The 23,483-nt window shown below is 38.5% G+C and overlaps 1 protein-coding gene across 2 annotated transcripts in view; it reads right to left on the bottom strand.

Annotated features, from left to right (window-relative positions):
- Positions 1 to 20,223, bottom strand: part of TPRG1 (tumor protein p63 regulated 1) — a 136,641-nt gene extending 116,418 nt beyond the window's left edge. For both annotated transcript variants that reach the window (XM_045850770.1, XM_045850768.1), the window contains exon 1: positions 20,019 to 20,223. The gene's annotated coding sequence lies outside the window, so the exon portion shown is untranslated. The remainder of the gene's footprint in view (positions 1 to 20,018) is intronic.
- Positions 20,224 to 23,483: the final 3,260 nt, after the last annotated feature.

Here is a 23,483-nt window from a genome sequence, read left to right as displayed (position 1 = left end):
AAGTTTTCCAGAAGGAAAAGAGCACATTTATTCCATTTGATTTTAGAAAGCACAAGGGGATGGTTGGATCTCGTTTTTCATGACCAAACTTCTCAAAAAATGATCCACCCTTGCTGTCTCAACTTAATTTTATCTCATTCAAACCTTAGTCCACAGAAATCTTCTTTTTAGTGCTAGCTTATCTATGAAATATTCTCAAAAAAGCTCATGGGACTGAGTCCAATGGATACTTTCCATTCTTCATCTTCCTTGATCTCTTTGGCACTGTGGATGGCTGACATCATCCTTCTTGAAATTTTTGTTTCCTTATTTTCCTCAGAATTGCAGATTCCCAATTTTCTACTTCCGTGTTCCTGGCTTAGATTTTCCTTCATGGAGACTCTCTGTTTCTCACAGGCTGATGTTTATTGGAGCACTCTGGATGCTTTCATTAAGCAATCTCTTTTATTCACATTGTTGAACAATTACCTATAGATCTGTGACTCCCATATCCTATTCACAGCCAGATCCCTCTCCCAAGCCACAAATTCACCTGCACAGCTGACTACTAGACATGTTATCTTGTTTACTTACCACATTTACTTCTAGCTCATCATATCCAAAGATGAACTCACCATCTTCTTACCTCCCCCATGAACTTGCTTCACTTTTTATTCCAATTTCAAGGTTTCCAGATAGAGACCTGCCTGATTCCCTCTTCTTGCCTAATACCAAAAAATCAGGTACCTCATCCTACAGCTTTTAGATCCTCAGTATCTACTTGAGTCTCTACTTTGTTCCATTCTTATTGCCACAGCTTTAGCTCATTTCTTGAGGATAATTATAAAGACCTTATAACTGGTTTCTTTCTAATATTACTCTCTCAAATTTATGTGCACACAGCAGAAACACTAATATTCTTAAAATATAAATTGGATCACATCACTGATCACTTAACCTTCAATAGATCCCCACTGCACTCTAAATAAAATCTGAACTCCTGAGCATGGAAGGCAAGCCCTTCGTGCTAGAAATTCCTACTAACCTGGAAACGTTCATGTCTTACCTTCTCTTCTCTCCCTTTTCTTCTCCCACCTATATTTTAGCAATACTACTATACCTTTAGTTCCAAAAACCCACCATACTCCATCTCATTTCCTGTACCTGATAACTCAGTGTCCTTCTCTCAGCTTAGAAAGCAGCTAGAGGCTTCCCTGACCAACTTTGTCTCATGAGTTACTTGGCTTCCACTCTTTCTCCTTATAGATGATGCTTATCCTTATGACAGTACTTATCATACTACCACATTTTGCCATGTATAATGTGCTCCCTTGTATAATACACGCCCATATTTTGGGCCCAAACTTTCAGGGAAAAATCTTTCATTTTAATTCAATTTTTGATGTATTTATATTTAGAAACAAAATTGATTATCATACGGATATTGTTATTGCTTTCCAGTGTTACACTTTTAATGCATAAGCATAAATAAAAGAATTTAAAACATTTATATAGACACAGATTTAGTACTACCCATGCATAATGTGCATCCTTGTTGAGAACCACCCTGCCTGGTTTCAGAAGCTGTAACCCCCCCCCCATGGCTAAGGCTGAGTGAGTGACCTTCAGACCACAAGCCACTAAGGAGACAAAGCTTATTTCCCTGGCAGGGGCGCTGCCTCTGCCCCTTTTACTTCACCCTGCCTGGCCCCCAATGAATGATTGGTTAGCCAATGACAGGTAAGATCTTCAAAGAAGGGGTGATCTAAGACAGGCATGATCATGGGGGCCTCCAGTGAAGGACTTGGGGGGGCTATAGCAAAAGGGGGTGATGGACCCTTGCCCCTCAGCTTTGACATAGCCTGAGTCCTCATTCTGTCTTTAAGAAGTCTCCTAATCTCTTGACTGCCTTACTTCCCCTGCCTGACTTAAGCCTGAAACAATGACAGAGGGTGGTGCTGCCCTGTGCTGGAAAGGGCGGGTTCCCTGGGCAATCAGGCCTAAGAAAGAATATGTAAAATCCTGTGAAACCTGCTTTGTTTAGAATGTTCTCAATTTTCTGACAAGGGTCAGAGCAGGATATGAGTTTGTTTCCCAAAGTTTTGTAGCCCTTTAGCTAACAGACCAGAATAAGCCCTTGTAGTTCTCTGTATGCTATGTACTGTTTGATCCTTACTGCCTGACAATGATTAATGAGCTTTACCTGTATTCCTGTGCAAAATGAACCCAATAAAAGTCCATTGAGGAAAAAGGTCTTAGCCCTTCTTCTTTGAGAGATTGGCCACCTTTCCTCCCCAAGCAATCATGTCTTGGTAGACTTATTCTCATCCGTGGCAGCCAGGGGGGCCCTGTGTGCTGAGCCCCCCTACCACATCTTTCTCTTTCAAAAATGTGGGCAAAAATGTGCATATTATACATGCCAAAATATGGTATATTGTAGCTACCTGTTACCTTGCCTTAACTTTCACAATCTTTTGTCTAGCACATAAGATTGGGTGTTAGAGACAGAGTTTTGTTTATTGTGATATCCTTAGCACCAAGTATAGCACATAGAAAGCATGCATTATATATAGCTAGACAAATGGATCAATAATAAATGTCTACACTCCATGGAATACTCATAACAGAAAATGCAAAGGAGATACAGCCTAAAACATCTTTATCCTCAAAGGTGGTGGAACCACACCTGAGAAGAGAAGATCTGAAACCTTTTCTTAAAAACCAGGCTTCAAATTCACCAGTTTCCACAGCTTAACATGAATGGCAGTTTAGAAATGCATTTGTTCTATGTTCTCAAGACACCATGATCTTTTATCACACAGTTCTTTAGTCATTGCCTTTGACTGGTCTCCATAAGTAGACTGCGAACTCTGTGTGGGAAGTAACCATGCCCTCATTTGTTCTGTCAGATGCCCACAAAATACTTAACCCTTTGTGAAACACAGTGAAATCAGTCACAGTGATGCCACAGAAGGTGCCTGCACCACTAGAGACAGGCAGAACAAGGAGAAACTCACTTCTGCCTGACATTACCCTAAGGAGTAAGTGACAAATATGAGATCCTTTGAGAGAGAGAGTGGGTCTAGGGATCAAGGGAACAGAGGAGAGAGGCTTATCCTGAAACCAAAGAGAAATATGCAGTAGCAGGCTCTTAGAAGGCATGAAATAAGACCAGAAAAGGGAGCCAATAATTTCAAAAACAGATACTGCCTAGTTCTCACCTTATTGGTCACCATAACTGAAGGGCAATTTGTGTTTTAATAACAAAATAAACATTGAGCTCCTGAAATGATGAATGTTAAAGAAGACACCAAATTGGGAAAAATACCTAGATAGGATAAAGTGTTAGGATAATATCATTCCAGTGCAACTTTGACCCATTTCCACTCCACCTAGTCAAGAATATTAACACCTGGAATTCACAGTCTGCTGTACAAGATGCTAAGAAGATTTAAATAAGTCCAGAGAGTTCACCCAGGGAGAGAGAAAGGCAAGAGAACTAGAGCAAAGGAATATTTCTCATGAAAATAATGGAGACCAAAGTATAACTATGGAGAAATAAAAGCAGTTCTTTTTTAAGAACGACATTCACATTCATCTGAGGTGATTTTAAAAAAGTGGAGAGTTCAGATTACCAAAGAATGAAAAGTTTTTAAAGAGTTTATATTAGCTTGCAAAGGTTGTTAGATAAGAAAGACAGATGAAGGACAATACCATCTATAACAAAAGGCCTTTTCTTTTTCTGTATTTCAGTAAGGAAACAAAACAAGAAAATTAGTGTCTAAGAAAACAGCATATTTGCACATAAGTACATAAATCACACCAGAATATTAAAGTAAGGATAAATGCATATTTACTTATGTGTGACTCACTGCAATTACTGTTAAAGTAATGAGCAACATTAGCTAGAGTAGCGAGTATACACACTAAGAAATTTTTTTTAAAATGCTACCTGTGATATGTGAATGTGTATCTCAATGCTGGCTTTCTTGGGGAGGGGTAATGTTTGATTAGTAAATGTACAGTTTCACTCATAAAGCAACCAAGAGAGGAGTAGGTGTATGGGCCACAAAAAGATCAATCACAACAGTCATCAGGTGTGGTCAATAATGCCATCATCATATGCAATATTAAGTGTGCATACGTATGTTGCAATAATACATGTCAACTTCTCTATCTGTGAAAATAGGCATGTTGGTGCCTGCCCTGCTTATTCCATAAGATTTTGTGAAGATCACATGAAAAGATTGTGTAAGTACTTTGTAAATGATGGAGTGCTTTGATCCTGTATCTTTTGAAGAGCCTTTAGTATATTATCATAGTAAGAGAAGGAGGCAATAAAATACTTTTGGAGCAGAGGTTCTTAGCAGTCGCTGAAAGATACCAAAGGGAAAGTGCCCCTGCCCAAAGCTTTTAGGAAGGCTCTTTCCAGTCTTGATGAGGTCAAAACTACTAGAAAGATGTGGGTGGTGATAATGAGGAGAAGCAATGTGTCTAGACAAGGGATGTGTCAAATCTTCCCAGGGGGCAATTGTTCCACTTTGCCCAGGGGGCCAGATGGAAACTGAAGTCCACAGGGCCAGAATGTGATGCTGCTGAAGTCACCTGCAAACACCCTTCCTGTGTCAATTCCTGCCTCTAGAATATCCCTTCAGAATATAAAAGCAGTGGAAGGACATGTGTGGCTTACATAATATGTCCTATTTGTGAATGGAGACATTCAAGTGAATGGGTAAATGTGACCATTCCTTAGAGCTTCTTTTTTGAAATGTGTCACCAAACATATGTCAGCCCACAGCATTATTGTTTGGCAGTATCTCTGCATCAAAGAACTTCAACTGTGACAATCCATGGTGTTTAAAGAGATTGCTGAAATGTTGACATGTCTCCCAAATACATTCCCTGCTAACTATCTTTCCTTCTCAATGTGCTGGGGCCAATCTATACTACCCAGCACTATTCCTAGTTAATATTGTCCCACCTAAATAGACAATGTCAGGCTCCAAATGCCAGTAATGTTTGACTTTGGGGCATCTATAATTTTCCCACCCAAGCACAAACAGTAAATAAACTTTTTAGAAAATGCTTTAGAGAGTTACTGAAACCAACTCTCCTGTTGGGAGTGACTGGATGTAGAAACTTCAATGTAGGAGAGACCTTACTAACACCAGTTCAATATCATATCCAGTATAGGTATCTCTCAGATTATTACTTTGGTTCACTAATAATGTTACCCATGTATAGATTTAAGTTTCATGATAGAGTGGATTAACCAGTACATCATTAGAAGCTATGTTAGTATATTTTAACACATGAAATAAAGAGCTAATTTAAAATAAGTGATATTGCTAGCTATCTTTTTAATTCATCATCTTCTAGTGGCAATCCAAGTGCATCTTTTATGCTAATGCCCTTTTAAAAATAGCAATACATACTATTAGGTTGGCCAAAAAGTCCATTTAGTTTTTTCCATAAAAGACACATTTTTCATTTTCACCAATAACTTTATTAATTTGGATATTTTGAGTATTTCAGCTATCTCCCTCTATTGGCCTTTAGTAGGTAGAGGTCAGGGGTGCTGCTAAACATCTTCCAATGCATAAGACAGCCCCACAGCAAATAATTATTTGGCCCAAATGTCAATAGTACCAAGAAACTTCACAAACCACTTTTGACATGTTCAATCAGTCACAGCACCCTCTCCATACACTGCACAAATCACTTTTGGTGTTTCAGTTGCATTTTTACTTTTCTTGAAATAATAAAGCAGAATACACTGAAAATGTTACGTAATTTTCTTCCATCTTCAATATTAAAATGGATGCACACAAATTCACCAATTTTGAAAAGTTTTTTTAAATGCACACTGATATGACATCTGTTACAATATGATCTAACAAAATTATTTTGAATGAAGCTAAAGACAACTAAGCACTATGAAAACCATCGTATGGAAAAAACTAAATAAACTTTTTGGCCAACCCAATGCTTCTTAAAAATATATTTATATTACATAAACTACCTAAGCATATTTTAGATAGAATATTATGTAGCCATTACAATTAACACTGTACAAATATAATAGAAAGACACCCAAGGTGTGAGTGTATGTGTGCATGATAGCATGATCTTAATTTTTATAAAAAATAAAATACTGATATGTATACAAGAAAATGTACAGGGATAGACACCAAAATGTTAGCAGTGGGGTTTTTTTGGTGGGGAGGAGGGTGAAGGGGTGAGAGGTAATAGGATCATAGTGTTTTTTCCTAATTATATTTTCTAATTTTTTACAATAAAAATATTATAAAGATGATAAAATGAGGAAATAAAGTATTAGTTATATTTATTCCATTTGAAAACTTAGGTTTTTTTTAAGCACTCACATTTTCATTTTAGATTCCCCATGCTCCAGCATCCATCATCAAGGAAAAAAATGAATAAACTTTGTTCCATATAGAAAATATACCAATATTTGGCCTTCAGAAATTCTCTGAAAATTGGGGTCAGAAAAAGACTACAATTTGCACCCAGATGGAGACTGTTTCCTGTACGTGGAAAGTTGGGCTACTGAGCAATGACTTTTATCTGCCCACCAATATGCAAAGGCTACATCCAAAAAACAAAATCAAAAGAAGCTTTGAAAGATTGAGTAAGATAGTGCCTCTTGAATAACTTTTATCACAAGAAATTATGATACTGATATATAAGTCAAGAAGTTATACATTCATTATATAAATTGCATAAGGAAAAAAGCTGTAGGAAATACTTGTCTTAAAGAGAAAAGTCTGACACACTTCCAATGAAGAGATCCTCTGAGAACAAAGTCCTAGTTAAAGACAGACTGGACAGAGTGGGTAATTTGACAGAAGTTCTAGTTTTCCCCTCAGAAGTTCATAGCAAATGATGTCCTTACTTTTGATTTAAACACAACATTGTGAGTGATGTGTCAAGATCACTCACCTACAAATCAAAGGCACAAATGTTTGGAGAATTAGACCAAGCCTTCGACAAGATAATGGACGAGGAAAAGTAATGACATAAATTGATCCATTTTATGTAATCAATTCCCGTATCAGAAATTAGACTGACACAGTAGAGAAACATTTCGAGTCAGAGAGACCTGGGTTTTGATCCAGACTCCATGAGTCACCAGCTGCCTGAAGTTGGTAGCAATGTATAAGTCCTTAGCTTTGGTTTTCTCAGATGTGTAGTAGATCCAGCATTTACCTTGCAGGACAGTATAAAAATTGGAGGAGCTAATGAATCTAAAGGACTATCAAAATACCTACAACATAGTAGAATTTCAAAACATAATTTTAAAGGTTAGAGAAGAAGGAAAGTTAGAGGAGTCTAATCAACTTAATCTATATTAGAGGTACTTAAATAATTAGGAATAGAGTATGATAACTTGTGATAGTGGGGAAGGCCTTGAAATAGTAGGAGTCAGGAAATTTAGGTTCAGATGTAAGTCATTTCCTTTCTTTGGGCATTATTTGTTTATTTGTTTGTTTGTTTTACATTGTATTAAAACTGCTTGATTCCCTAAGTTTCCCTATAGTTCTACCAGTCTAGGACTCCACATGGGCCTGATCTGGAGCCCCTATCCTAAATCAAGGTGGAGAGCTAGGGGACCACTTCCAAAGCAAGTCAAATACCAAAAACAACAAGCTAAAATATATTCATTTTAGTTATTTTTATCCCAAATTAAATAAGTTTTCTAGTCTTTGGTTATATGTACTCGAATATTTAAAAATTACATCTTTAAGATCAACAAGGATAACAAATCAATTAAAAGAACAAGGAATTAGTTCATCTCTGTGTTTGAATTCACCAAACAAAAAAACAAATAGTAGGAACTTCTTCTCTGTTATCAGCTGTTCCCACCAACCAATGAGAGCTGCACTTCAAACAGGACTGACCAACCCAGCATGTGGTTTCATCCAGCTAGACCTGTCCATGCAAACTAAAATTCTCCCTCCTGTGCAAACCAACATAACATTGTGGACTGTGGCTTCTCCTCCAGCCTCTGAAAGGGCCCCATTGTAGCTTCCCAGATTCCTTCACTCATGAAAACTACCATTTATAGTTCATCTCACCTAGAATGAATAGTTCTGTCTTTGTTAATTGACTGTGCAACTATAATTCAAAGATGAATAAAAAAAATAGAGCTTCTTGGATGAATTTTAGAGCCTAGTAGAGGGTATAATAACTTAAGCATCAATCCTAAATTAGATATTTAAACTTAAAGGCACTTATTGTACCATACTGTGTGTATGTTGGGAACTGCCCTGACTGGTATCAGAAGCTGAAACCCCCGCCTAGGCTAAGGCTAAGGGAACGCCCTTGGAACTGTAAGCCAGCAAGGAGACAAAAGCTTATCTTCCTGGCAGGAATGCTGCTTCTGCTGCTTTATTCATGACTGAACCCCAAAAAGCTTGGTCGGTTAGCCAAAGACGGGTAAGATTTCCCACGGGGGGAACGACCTAAGACAGGCACGATCACTTTGGGAGGCCCCCCCAAAGGAAGGACTTGTGGGGCTGCAGCAAAAGGGGGTGATGGACCCTCGCTCCTCGGCTTTGACATAGCCTGAGTTCTCAGCGTCTGGGAAAAAACCTCCTTGTCTCCCAGTTGCCTTAGTTCCCTTGCTCCACCTAAGCCTGAAACAGTGACAGGGTGGTGCCGCTCGGTACTAAGAAATGCGGATTCCCCGGGGTGATCAGGCCTAAGAAAGAACATGTAAATTACTGTGAAACCTTCTTTGTTTAGATGCTCTCAGTTGAATGAGAAGGGTCTTAGGAGGAAGTTATTTTGTTCCTCAGTCTTACAGCTCTTTGACCCCCAACTCAATAGACCGGCAGAGTTCTTTGTTTTCTATGGTTACCTGAATTATATGCAGAATGAGCCCAATAAAAGCAGGTATGGACTGTAAATCGGCGCGCTCCCCACTAGGGGGGGTGGCCATTTCGTCCCTACTTCCCCACAGAAACTAGTTTGTCTCTGTGCATGTCGTTTTTTCTCGCGTGTTTATCGTCGAGTCATCCGCAGCGTTCCGTGGTCACTGCTGGCCGGTGACTCGCGCAACATGTGTACATAACCATTGTAGAATATAATGCAATGCCTAAAAATCATATTTTTGAAGACAAGTAACAAATAATGCTAAGTGAAAAACAAGATCTGAAATGACACGTACCCAATGGTTTTATTTTCAAAACCTAAAGTACATATAAATAAGCAAATAAAAATACTAGAAATTAACGTGTTAAAATGTTAAAAGAAGACCTGTAAGTGGAACCTGATTGACAAAACAAACAAGTGAGCAAGATAGAACTAGAGACATGGAAATAAAAAACAAACTGACAGTGACCTGGGGGAGGGCGGAGGGGGATAATGGAGAAAAGAAAGGGGAATGGTCATCCAGGAACGTATAAGACCCATGGACAAAAGCAATGAGGGGTAGGATTGAATGTGGGAGGTGGGGGGATAGGGTAGAGGAGAGTAATGGGGGATAATGGGGACAACTGTAATTGAACAACAATACAAAAAAAGAAAAAGAAAAAAAGTTTATCTCTGAGACAGGGAGGTTGTAAAATATGTCAGAAAATAATCCTGGAGACAAATATTAATTGACTTGAAAAAGATATGTTATTATTAAGTAGAAATAATGATTATAAAATACTATATTAAAATAACACCCACATATGCACTGGAGGCACATGTACCAAAATGTTGATTATCTCTGAATGACTGGCTTATGGATGACTTACTCTTTTTACATTTAAAATTTTTTTCCAATGTTTTTTGCGTTGAACATATGTTATACTTATGATTGAGGGAAAAATTGTTACAATAATGTTTTTAAAAAGGATACCAAGTGAATATCAGTCATAAGCCTAGGGCTATGGGTATAAGAATAAAAACCTAAATATAAGAATAAAAATCTAAGACCCCAGCACTAGTGAGTAAAGAGACAATTGTATAAGAAACTTTATCAAAGGTAATGGCATCACAAGGAATTTGCAAGGGCTCCATCCTAGTCAGAGATCACTATACTTGTGGACCATGGAAATACTTGATTTTCAATTTCACCTAATTATTCAGTCCTTCCCCCTTAAGGAAGCTCTCCTTAGCCACCAAAACTCACTTGACCCATAAGGACCTCCTCAATAAGATGAAGCATTACATGCAACATAAGTAGGAGCCCTGTCCCTGCAGGGGTACTATAAACAATCCCAAGTCAGAAACCATCCTCTGTGCTGCTTTGCCTTTCACTCCCACTGCCAACACTGAGTGTTGTGAACAGAACAGATGCTTAATAAATGTTTATGATGTATACCACATATGTTACAACAGAAGGACAAGGGGAGGGGAGCAAGGAAACCTGGAGGTAACTAGCCTAGTACTGCCAACCACTGGATATAAGACCTTGCTGACAATGGTACAGCGAGGTTTTTGTGACTTGACAATGGGAAAAACTGATAATGCAGACAAAGAACTACAATGACAGATGTTCGTGTATAGGGATTGATGCTAATGATTATTTGGACACATTTAACTTTGCTAATTATGTTGTAGGCCGTACATTAAATGCAAAAGAAGGAAAAGAACTCTTTGCTAACCAGTCAGCCAGTCAGAGAAGAACAAATACCATATGATTTCACTCATAGCTGAAATCTAACAAAGAAATCTGAACTAATAAGGAAAATTAGAGACAGACTCATAGATAGAGAGCAGGCTGACAGGTCTGGGTGGCGGGGAGGGGTGAGGTGGAGGGATCAAGCAAAAAAAAAGAATGTCATGGAGATGAACAACAGTGTGGCGACTATGGTGGGGGGGTGAAGGCAGAAGAGGTTATAAGGGGGATAACTGGCAATGGAAAAAATACACTAAAAAGTGAACAATTTAAAAATTTAATTTAATTTTTAAAAATCTACCATGCGAAGAAAATGAAAGTAAATAATTTTGATGTATATCCTTTCAGACTCCTACATTTATCTGCAGATGGTATCATTTTTCTACTTCAAAAATGGAGTTGTGCTGTAAATATTATTTCAAAAGCTTCTTTTCACACTTATGTTGCGGAGGTCACTGATACTGACAGTGGAGGCGAGCCCTCACTCAGAACTCACAGCGTGCCGAACACCTGGCTGTAACTGCATTGGCTAATTTCAAGGTCGCCACGGCCCTAGGGTCCAGATATCATAATTAGTCTCATTTTACAGATTAGGACACCGAAATTTAGAAAAGTTGAAAAATTTGCTCCAGGACATATAATTTGTAAGTGATAAGAGCTCTACCTTGATCAAAGGTCTCTTGGACCTCAAGCCTGTTTCTGCCACTGTGCTACATCTCACTGTAAATAATTTCCTACAACAGCGTATAGTGGCTGTGTAAGATTCCATTAAACACTAATTCATATTTATTTAACTCATCCATTATTCTCAGTTATTCACACCACTTCCTTTTTATATTGCTTTTATATTGACTATCCACTGAAGATCCTTGTGGGGCAAAATTTTCATCATCCTTATTTTTTGCCTCAGTACAAATTCCTAGAAATGCAAATACTGGGTCAAAGACCTTGTAAATGTACAGCTCTTGGTACAGATGGTCAGATTGGTATATATGATGCTCCCAGAAATGTTGCATCAATTTAAGTCTCAGCAGAAAACAAGGACCATACATATGTGAAATCTAAAAAGTCAAAACAAACAAACAAAAAAACAAGCTTATAGATACAGAGAACAGAATGGTGGTTGCCAGAGGCAGGTGATGAGGGGTGGGAAAATGGATGAAGGGAGTCAAAAGGTGCAAATTTCCAGTGATAAAATAAGTAAGTCATGGAATGGAATGGAATTTATAGCATGATGATCATAGTTAATAATACTGTATTACATATTTAAAACTTGGTAAGAGAGTAGCTCCTAAAGGTTCTCACTGCACATAAAAAATAAAATTTGTACCTATGCGTAGTGCATATCGACTAGACTTATTGTGGTGTATTGTGGTGATCATTTTGCAATATAAACAAATATCAAATCAAATCATTATATCATATACCCCCAAAAATATGCCCATAGTTTTACTTTCTGCAGTTTAGTTACCATAGTCAACCACAATCCAAAAATAGAAATAGAAAATTGCAGAAATAAACAATGCATAAATTTTAAATTGCATGCATTCTCATCAGTGTGATGAAACATTGTCCTGCCTGGGTCATGAATCATCCCTTTGTGCAGGGATTACTCAATAATAGCTCCAGAGCCATTCACAGAATACTTACTACACAATATTGTTATAAATGTTTTATTTCATTATCAGTTATTATTGTTGATATTATCCTTAATCTCTTACTGTGCCTAATTTATAAATTAAACTTTATAGATTTATATGCTTAGGAAAAACATAATATATATTAGATGGATAGATAGATAGATAAATGATAGATAGATTTCAGATATCCCCTGGGTACCTGGGGGTCTTAGAATGTCTTCCCCCTAGATAAGGAGAGAATACAATATGCCAATTACACCTCAATTGAAAAAATGAAAAAATATATAAAGCTCTTTCTCTTTCAGGTTAGAAGAGGGCTTTATAACTTTAAAACATTACAGTTTATTACAGTTCATGGTTTAAATGAGTGCAATACTTGTTTTTATTTGTGATTTTTTTTAGTTGTGAGATTGAAAGGTTAGGGTGTATATGTATGTTTGACAATTTATTAGTTTCATGTTCTTTGTCTTATGGATTCATGAGTTCCTCATTTATTAAACACATCAACAATTAAACCAATGTTTACAATATCAACAGCCATTAATACTGATACTAATGAAGATTGCTTATAGGGTGAGTAATGATGGTATGAAATTTTCAAAATAGACACACCCATTACACAAGCTTACATACCCTGACTGTAGAGCACAATGAACCATACCAGTTGGCTTCTACAGTTGTGCATATTATTTGCCTATTTCATTAATTCTGCATCTAAGACTACCTTGAACTTGGCTACTCCAGTTTTGTTCCTGTGGGACAGATTAACTTTCCATGTGACAAAATGAAAATGTTCAATTTAACTCATTAATTTAAACACATTTGAGGGAAATCTTCTCTGTGTCAAGCACTGTGCTAGGGAAAGGAGAGGTGGAGAGTAGATAAAAACAAACAAATACAATTTCTTCCCTTAAGAAGTACATTCTCTGGCCTGGCTGGCATAGCTCAGTGGATTGAGTGTGGGCTGCAAACCAAAGCATCACAGGTTCAATTTCCAGTCAGGGCACATGCCTGGGTTGCAGGCCACGGCCCCCAGCTACCGCACATTGATGTCTCTCTCCCTCTCTCTCTCTCTCTCTCTCTCTTCCTCCCTTCCCTCTCTAAAAATAAATAAATAAAAATCTTAAAAAAATGTTCCCCTTTAAAAAAAAAAGTACATTGTCTATGAAAGAATTAGTTCTGCAAATAGAGAATTACAAGAAGGCCAGATAAAGCCCTAGATACGAATCTGTACAAAGTGAAATAGGAGCATTATATTGGCACTGCAGGGTCACACTGAGCAGTCTGGATCCAGAGGTATCTAAAAACTCTTACCCAAAACCAAACACTAAACAGACACAGTATGACCCACTGCTGAAAGACAATAGTTATATTGATATTTTTACTCCAGGAGCTGCCTTTTGATAGTGGCAATGATGGGAAAGAATAGCTGCCACTTTGTGGGGCAGGGGGTGGTGACAAATCTTATACAAACAATGTATTCTGAAAATATTGTTCAGAAATAAATCAAATAATATGTATTTCAATATAATAATATGTATTTCAATGTATCCCTGCTTAAAAAATCACAAAGCCCCAATCAAGAACAAGGTAGGTTTGAAAACCAAGAAGTGTAGGTTTGGAGCTCCATGTAAACAGAAAGAACTTGAATGGAAAGAAGCAGACAGCAGTAAGGATAGACACAAATTCACCACTAGAGGAAGAGGTTAATGTGAAAGTCAGTCTGAGGTCACAGGCATAACAAATTGCACTCCCATTCTCCAGCATGCAGAGGTTCAACCTGAACACCCGTGTTGAGCATACTTAGAAGACTCTTTCCAAATACTGCAAATTTTCACTGATGCAGAAAGCTGAGTTCTAATTTCCTCCCAGGGCCCCAGCCACTCTTCATCTGGTATGATAGCACTTGTGTCTCAGGAGACGTTGCTGAGAACTGTGAATCTTCTGGGGTTTACGGAAGTTCCTTAAACAATGACCAAGTAAAAGTTTTATAGAGCCTTATAAAGAGTTCTAAAGCTGTAAAACTCATCTGTCTAGTACAAGCAGTGGCAGCAAAGAGAGAAATGGACTTGACATTTAAAACCCAGGTTTGAGTTCCATCTGTTATTACTATGTTCTGTGGTTTTGGGAAGATAACTTCAAACTTTTGAACCTTATTTTCCTTTTCTGACCAAAAAAAAAAAACACAAAACCATAACCCCAGACCAGGACAACTTCACAGTGGTAGAAAAGATAAATAAAATGCTCATCTATATGAATTGATCAAGTTACAATTTCTACAAAAGTATATTTCTATCATTTCTATCATTTTTTTCTTCCAGTTTTTGACCATCTCTCTAGGTCCCTTCACAAATAAGGTCCTTAGAAAGAATATGTACTGTCACCAGTTCCAATTCCTCTTCTCCCGTTCTTACTCGAACCCATGCCAGCCATTTGCAGTGTGTTCACATCTCTGACAACATGTCATTCTACCTCTGGGTAGCACCTGGGCTGTCTGACCACCCTCTCCTCCTTAAAAGGTTTCTTCGCTTTGCTACCAGAACACACCACGCTCAACTGGAGTTCACCTACCACTCTGGCTTTCCTCTTCCATCTCCTTTTGTGGTTCCTATGGAACCAGGGAGAGTTAGAAGGCTGTGGGAGGGGTAGGTATGGCCTGATAAAGGGGTGCATTGTTTATGAAAAAATGTGAATGGAAAATGCTTTTCATTGTACCATGTGCTGAGGATTTTAAGCAATCTCAATGATAGAAGCCTCCTCCCTACTGATGTGGACCAACCCTACTCTGTGCTGTCCCCTCCATTACACTGTTAACTGGATTCTCCTCACCTCCCTAACCCAACACCTTATAGCTCCTCAAGTCAGCCATTAAACTGCTTATTTTTTGTCTATAACTCTTTTGACGACCTAATTTATTTTCACTGCTGTAAATATCATGTCTATTGATGACTCTCACATTTTCTCTTCAGCTCAGATAGCCTCACTGAATCCCGTTTTCATGTACTGACTCATACTGGACATCTCCAACTTAACCTGTTACAAAGTTCCTACTGTTCCTTCAAAACCTGTTTCTCTCATGGTCTTCTCCATTTCAGATAAATGCCACTCCTTTCTACTAGCTGCTCAGAAAAAAACCTTGGAATCATCCTGGCCTGCTTCCTGCCTTCCCCATTCAATTAATCATTAACCACAGATCCAAATTTGTCATCATCTCCACCACTGCCTGCTTGTCCAAGCTTCTACATCACTCATCTGGTCAACAGCAATAACTCCCTACTGAATCTCCCTGCCTCTGCCTGCTAACCCTCTCTCCATACCACTCTCATCTATTCTCAACACACAAACAGAGGGACTCCTTTGAAATATAAGTTAGACCATCCATTTGTAAATGGTTCCCATTTTACTCAAGGTGAAAGCCAAAGTTTTTACTGTCTTTCAGAGTCTTTCATTATTGCTGTCCCCACCCTCTTCATCATCATTTTTCTAACTTCACTTTTAAAGGTTTTCTACTCAATTCAATCTAAGCCTTATGCTTTGAAGGTGCCCAGAAGCCATGCTCCAAACGTTAGCACCTCTGCAGGAGCTGTTGCAGCTGCCTGGAATAGTATTTCTCCAGTTATTTACATGGGTCACTCCCAGGTATCATTAGGATCTTTACTCAAACAACAGTTTATTCCTCTCTAAGCACCCTCTCTAAAATTTCAACTTTCCAAGACTTCCTATCCCCTTTCCTATTCTATTTTTCTCTATATCTTATATCTTACATTTTTTAGTGGTTAGTTTTATCTCCCATCTGTCTGATTAAAAATGTAAACTGCTTGAGGGCAGAAATTATTTCTTTTTGTTCAATGATGTTGTTTTTCCAACTTCAGAACACATTTAATGAATAGTTGTGAATGAATGAGACTTGAAAAGATGTGTGTATTGAATAGATGTGAAATAGTTTTAAATGAATGAATCTTGTTCACACGCCTCATTTTACTCTGTGGTGTATCAATACCTATACATACTTTCCTTAAGCTATGGGTACATTTCCAAACCAATATCACACACAACTTTGTGCATGAAAATGAGAAAAGGTGGTTAGTTATACAAATACCTTAGGGTACATGTATAAACATTCTGTGTGTGTGTGTGTGTGTGATTTGTGCAGCCCTTCAGTAGGCCAGAACATTCCTTTCAACCCATGAGGAATTCTGTAAATGCCAGTGGAGCATTCACATACTTGTGGAATTCTCCAGCCATGTTTATTATGGAAGAGTCTAGGGCCAGGACATTTAAGGACCCTCTATACCTATTTGGTAAGGGGTGACTGCTTCCCAGACCAAAGTAAAAAGCTTATCAACTGAACATAACCCTCTACATACTACAAGTTAGGAATTTATACAACATCACATTTCTAACCAAAAAATAGACTTTATTTTTAAAAAGTACATAACCATATTTTACCCAAAATATTTCTTACATTTGCTCAATGTGTTTTTAAAATACTTTTATCTATCTTTCTAATTTAATTGTATATTACCAACTTATTGCTCTCACTAAGCATCCGATATTGTCCACTATGTTTAGAAGTGGTCAATTCTGTTTTCTTCCCTCTTAATTCTTCTGAAACACTTAAAAGCCAAACTAAGTGAATACTACACAGATTTTCTGTCACTACCAAATTATGGGCTTGGATAGTCATGAGCGTGGATGAAACATTTGGTCAACATTGTAATGCTCTCAAGCTCATACTGCTGTGCCTGATCAGTCAATTCCCAGGATCTACTGCTGACCAAATTGCCAGCTCACTCCCCGCTCAGGCCCACTGGCCCAATAAACAGTCAGAGAATTCTTTCCATCCCTCACGTACACATCAGACAATACTGACTTTCGAGTTTGCTAAATCCTCTGTTCCTGGAAACTCATCCCCTCTCTACCTGTTCAAAGCCCAGGTCAAATGCCATGTCCCCCTTGTAGCCATCTCTGATGGCAACTGACTTTGTTGCCATGAATATATCCTTACTCAGTAAAACCAACAATAGTTGAATTTTTTTTCTTGCAGGATGTATCATATTTTGTCCTGTATTATAGTTATTCCTATAGATATTTTCAGTACTAGTAAGTCCCTCTGGGGAAGGGTCATTGCTTTTCATACTTAAATCCCCAGGCTTAGGGCAGTGTGCACCATAGATGATCAAGAGGTGATTATTTTGTTAGTGAATGAATTACAGAAAACAGACTATTTGGCTAGTTTTCAGGATTTGAGCAATTTGTTCTGAATTCAGGGCATTATGATGCTATCCGTGTGTTATCATGCATCATAATTTCTTATTTTATGTCACTGATCTCTTTAGTAAAAAGTGCTACCTTGTTCTTCCCAAGTTCCCTTTCTTTTCTCTTGGTAGGTGTCTAGAGATTATCCTGAAGCTGTGTCAGCTTAATTAATAATTTACCTTTAAGTCACTGAGACTCAGTACCTGGCTTAATATCCTGAATAGGTATCAAGGCCAATGACATATCCTGCTGAAGTCATCATTTCTCCTCCTACCCCTTAAATAATGAGAGGTTTAGGCCAAAGAATTAATTTCATCTCCTCCTGGGTTCCCTTGATCTGTGACCTGGTGCAGTATTATATAGACCTAGGTTTCCCTTATAAGAGAGTGATTTGAACACTTAAAAGACCAGAAGAGATCAGTATTGACAAACTCAAATACCTGGTGGTTTAAATCTGGTCACACAGGGACTGTGGAAAACTGGGGAACACTTGCCCCATCTAGAGGAAGCACATGCTGCCCAGATCTAGCCAATGTGCTTTCCATGTGGGAATGTGGATTCACTATTGCCAGATCTCATCTTCCTGAAAAGTGAGATAATTGATTTTTATAAAAAAATTTCCTGGATGTTAAATATTTGCAACTAGCTCAATTTTGTTTACCACTGCAGCACAAACAAAACACATTTGCATGCTGGACTCACCTGTGGCTGTTAGTCTGCAGCCCCTGGATTAAAGAAACTATCAAGGTCAACTATATCATTGGGTTCTACAACTCTGAATAAAAGACCAACTAGTGTTACAACTTCTAAAGTAAATGAAACCTCTTTAGAAGGATCTTAGAAGATACAAGGAATGATCCAGATTGGTTGAATAAAATGAAGACTCATCTGCTTGCTCATCTCCCAACACTATCCTTAAGGAGCAGTTCCAAAATCTGACTGAAACAAATATTCCACAAGAACCAAGTTAATAAGAAAAGATGCTTTTATGGATACCTCCCCTGCTCTACAGGGTATGATGCTAAGATGCTTAGCATTCCACTAGATGCTGAGGACATGTCAAAGTGCCCTAAAACTTTTCATTAAAAGGAACCTTAAAGGCTATTGGGTACAATCCTTAAAATGACACAGCTGATGCTTCTGTTTAAGGACGCCCACACCACTCACTCCATGTCATGGACAGTAAGGGAATCAGAGACCTGCATTTGGCTTACAGCTCTAATGATCACTGGCTGGTGGCCTCGTGCACATTATGTCATCTTTCTGGGATTCAGTTATCTTTTTTTGAATAACATAATTGAGTATGTCATTTCTTCGAGATCATTACAGCTAGACAAACACTAAGAATAGCATACAGAAGTCTGCCAAAGATTATGTAGCATTTCAACCCATGGGATAAATATTAGCACTGTCATAACAAACTCAAACACAAACACATATATACACACACACACAGAGAAAATATTTCCTCCCACAACTAAAAATGATACAACCTTTTTAAGCATGAAGGGAAAATGATTGCTAAAATTAGCATCTTAAAAAATAAATGATGTAGTTAGTGAATATGAGATTTTCTTAAAACTGTAGAACAATAAGATATAACAATAGCTGTCATAAGAGAGGAAATTATAGGAGTCAATTTGAAGGGATTTGGGGGTGTTTTTTCTTCCTGTGGAGATTTGTTTTTCCATATATCATAGAAAGACTCTAAAGCTAAATATTTCCCCAGGACTTTTGTGATCCATGCCTCATAATGCTCATAATGCTGCTGCTGACATTAGGAGAGTGCCATTTGGCCCAAATAGAAGCCTTCTTATACAGACAGCCAGGCCATGTTTCAGGCTCCAGGTAGTCATTTTCTTGCATTTGCATATCACTTCTCAGTTTATCAGGTCCCTTTACATATATACTCTCATTTATTTTCTAAAAATAGCCCTATTTTTATTTATTTTAATCATTATAAAATCTCTTTCAGATAAATTAAAAAATATCCCTCCCAACCTGCCTACAAGGAAATAATACACTTTGCCATTTGACTGTTCAGGAAGTCTTTCCACTTCTCTTGGCTTTTTGAGGTAAGATATGACCTGCTGGGTAGTATAGAAATGGGAGAGAAAAGGAGGAAGCAAATCTAATCTTAGTGCTAGCCTGCTGATCAAACATGAACAAATCACTCCAATTCACCAAGCCTCAGTTCACTAAACCACTGAGTAGAGAAAATTATACCTATCCTACTGGTTTTATAATGCAGTTAAGATAAAAATCAAAATATAGATAAGTATGTCAGGTAATTGAACAGACTGAGAAATGCTGGTCCACAAATCTCATCAACCTGGGCAGTGAGGAAGAGTGGACTGTCACATGATCACGGAAAATGATGGGCCTACCTGGAACTGCAAGGTGGTGGTGGAAGTGACCAGAAATGCAAGCCAAGAGACAGGAGCAATCAGCTCACAGAGAGAAACCCTATCTCTTCACAGAACTGGTGACAGGTCATCTGGCCTTACCTGACTAGGCTGTGGCTGGTCCTCACAGCTCTTCTTTCTCTTCTTGGATGAAGGAGCTCAGGCACAGGCAGTGGTCAGTAGAGGTGTAGCTGACACAGATGAAGCCAGACAGGAGGGTGCCCTGGTGCTGTCACCCACTCAGCATGAATCTCGCCTCACTGAGTGGTCTGAGAGGTAAGTGCTCAGTCACAAAGGGTCAGTGAAAGGACTGGGGATGTTTACAGGGTGGAACTCAACCTGTCAGGGACAGGGAACTGGGTTTGTGGGTGGGGCCTTTCTTGTTCTACAGGGACACACCTCTCTCTCCTGTCCTCTCTTTCAAGAAGTCCTGGATATTTCTGCCAGCTTCCTCTTCCATTGAAATCTTCTCATGGTGTGAGCAGGAAATCTTCTGTCCATTCCTCCATGGCATGTGTGTGCCCCCAGTTAGCTGTACGAAAGCTTAAGTCTGAAGCCTACAATCCTATTATTAAAAATTTTTGATAATGACTTATTAGATATTTGTGATTTTGAACATCATCACCACTTTTATATCAGAAGTATAGAGGACCTATAGAGTAGTATATCTCCAAGAATAAACACAAACACAACACAAGCACTTGGAATCTCTGGATGGTAATCCTATTAAAGTGTCTGCCTTGTGATATTGTTTTCATTTAAGTGTATGTCCCTTTCACTAGACTGTGAGCCCCTTGAGGATAATGACTACATCATATTCTCCCATATAGTCCCCAAGAATATTATCATGTAGTAAGTACTAAATAAACACATATTGAATTAATGATGATTAATTAATATGTATTTAATGAATCCCAATTTGCCATTTAATGGCTTTACACCCTATGGCAAGTCATATTTTATATTCTGAGCTGATGTATGTTTTTAAGATTTTATTTATTTATTCTTAGAAAAATGGGAAGGGCACTTATTTATTTTTAGAGAGAAAGGAAGAGATAGAGAAAGAGAAGGATAAAAACACTGGTATGAATGGTTGCCTCTCACATGCCTCCAACTGGGAACCTGGCCCATAACCTAGGCATGTGCCCTGACTGGGAATTGAACCAGCAACCTTTTGGTTTGCAGGCCAGTGCTCGATCCACTAAACCACATCAGCCAGGGCCTAAGCTGATGATATTTTTGGTCATGTATAAATTGGGGGTATCATTTCTCTTTCAGAGATGTTGAATTTGAAAGGAAGCATATGAAAATTAACCCAGAATAACAATAACATAGCAACAATTGCTACAAAATGTAATTGAAACTTAATGAATTGATTTCAAAACCCAAATAAGAGTTTTCTGTATAAGAGAGCCAGTATGAAGTATAAACTATGAAAAGACATCACATGCCCACCTATCTTACACACCTCCACAACGTCTAGGACATCAGTTTATGCTTTCATTCAGCAGGCCGTTGACTGGGCAACTATCTTGGCCATTCTCAGCTTTTAAAATAGATGAGGATAGACAAAAATGAATGAGACATAGTCACAGGCATAGATGGATTTTTGGAAGAAAGAAGAGGACAGAAAACGAAGTGCTGTATATGTAGGATTGAATTAGTGTATGTTCCATCCTAAATACTCTATTCCATTCAGCAGATTCTGTCCAAGTCAGATTGTATTTGTTTGATGACTGAAGAAACTGGGGTGTACTAAGACACTCTTCTGTCTGGATTCCATGCTTTCATTTTCTTCTTTTAAAAAGAAACCTAACAGACACTCACCCCTCAAAAATAGGTTGGGCACATGGGAGGTCATGAAGAGATTTCATAGGAAATAATGTTCAAACTGCCAATTTACCTAAGGCCACCTTTAAAAAAGTCCCAATGAGTAAATAGTCTATTTACATACCTTCACAATGTCTAGGATATAGTCATTTATACTTTTTTTCAACAAGTACTTAACTGAGCAACTGTGTTGGTAATTCTCAGTTCTCAGAGGAGACAGTAAAGAAAAATGAATTAGACACCATCTCTGGCACAAGGAGTTCAGGAAGATGAAATGTGTAGAAAATAATAAGCACCAATGATAGGATTATAACAAGCTGTGGGAATCTAGAGGAAGGAGCAATCCAGAGAGGCTTCACAGAGGAAGATACACTTTTAGATCTGGTCTGTTAAGGAGACTTGGGAACTTAACAGGTAAAGATGTGGAGTTACATATAAATGTTAACTGGGAGATGCACTGAACTACTCACTGTTCCCTGATCTAACTGATTTACCTCTTCCTTACTACAGACCCGAGGACAAAAAGGGAGTTTCACATAACTGGTATCTAGGTCACTCCATTTATACACCACAAAACTATAAGGCAATTAGAAGTAATTGCAAGACAAATACTGTTCCCACTCAGCTCCAAGTGTCTGTATGATGGCTCAGGAGGGGGCAAAAATGCAGGGGGAGAGCTGAGAGATGCTGGATCCCAGCCTGGTCTCTTAAGAGTGGGACCAACAGATGCATTGCTGTTCGAAGTGTGTTATTTTAAAGGGCAAGAGACTCTGTGAAAAGACATCACATGTCCACATGGCAGCTATCTCATTATCGCTGTATCTCCAGTGGCTGCTCAATACTTTCCTCAGCTCATGCTGTGCTCCTGTCACACTGTACCCAAGCAATAAATGGAGCAGGGAACAATGTGTCCAGAAAAGGCACCAGTGGTAAAAATAATGTCACACAGAAAACCTGGGCCTGGCCCCTCGTCTGCCACTCACTGAAATCAGCAGCTAGTAACTTAGTCTCCTCCAGGCCTCAGTTGCTTCTTCTGTGCAATGGGAATTATAATGCAGACCCCCACCCACCTCCTTGAGCTGTTGAAGAAGAAAATAAGATGCTGGAGGTGATATAAGCTTTGTCAACACTAAGTATTTGCATGAATGTACAACACTATTATGATGGGACCTATGATGACACGTGGGATTCACCTCATGTCTACTATTTCCAGTCACATCATAGACTGTGTACAGATCTGGCGAGTGACATGCTCAACATCTGAGGAGCAGAGAAGCACAGAAAAATTTTATTACATAGGTTCCTTGACATTATTCCTCTTGGTGTCTTATCTTTTCTCCACCTTCTATGACAGCCTTTGTAATGTATTTTGCTTCCCCTTCTACTTTGATCCTACTGTCACTAAGAGAGGATGTAAGTGTTACTTATTTGGGTTAGAAAACACTGGTTTATGGGACCTCCTCTTCTCCTGACATTTTTCTGATGGGCACTGAGTGACACCCCAATAATCACACAGCTGGCCCTCGCCCTGGCCCCAGCAGGGCTGCTCTCCTACCTACATGCCTAGGGCAGTGTGTGGGCAGGAGAAAGTATGAGCAGGCACAGATCCTCAACAGATCTGAACCAAAACCGCCTCCATCCCAGCTTTTTCCCCCTAGAGGGTCATGCAAAGAAAGACTGGTTCATAAATGTGCATCACCACGGTTAAGTAGGCACTGTCTACAAGAAGCCCACATG

The sequence above is a fragment of the Phyllostomus hastatus genome, unplaced genomic scaffold (assembly GCF_019186645.2).
Source record: "Phyllostomus hastatus isolate PE091 unplaced genomic scaffold, TTU_PhHast_1.1 phas_contig_86, whole genome shotgun sequence".
NCBI lineage: Eukaryota > Metazoa > Chordata > Mammalia > Chiroptera > Phyllostomidae > Phyllostomus > Phyllostomus hastatus.
This window is presented reverse-complemented; position numbering and strand designations above follow the sequence as displayed.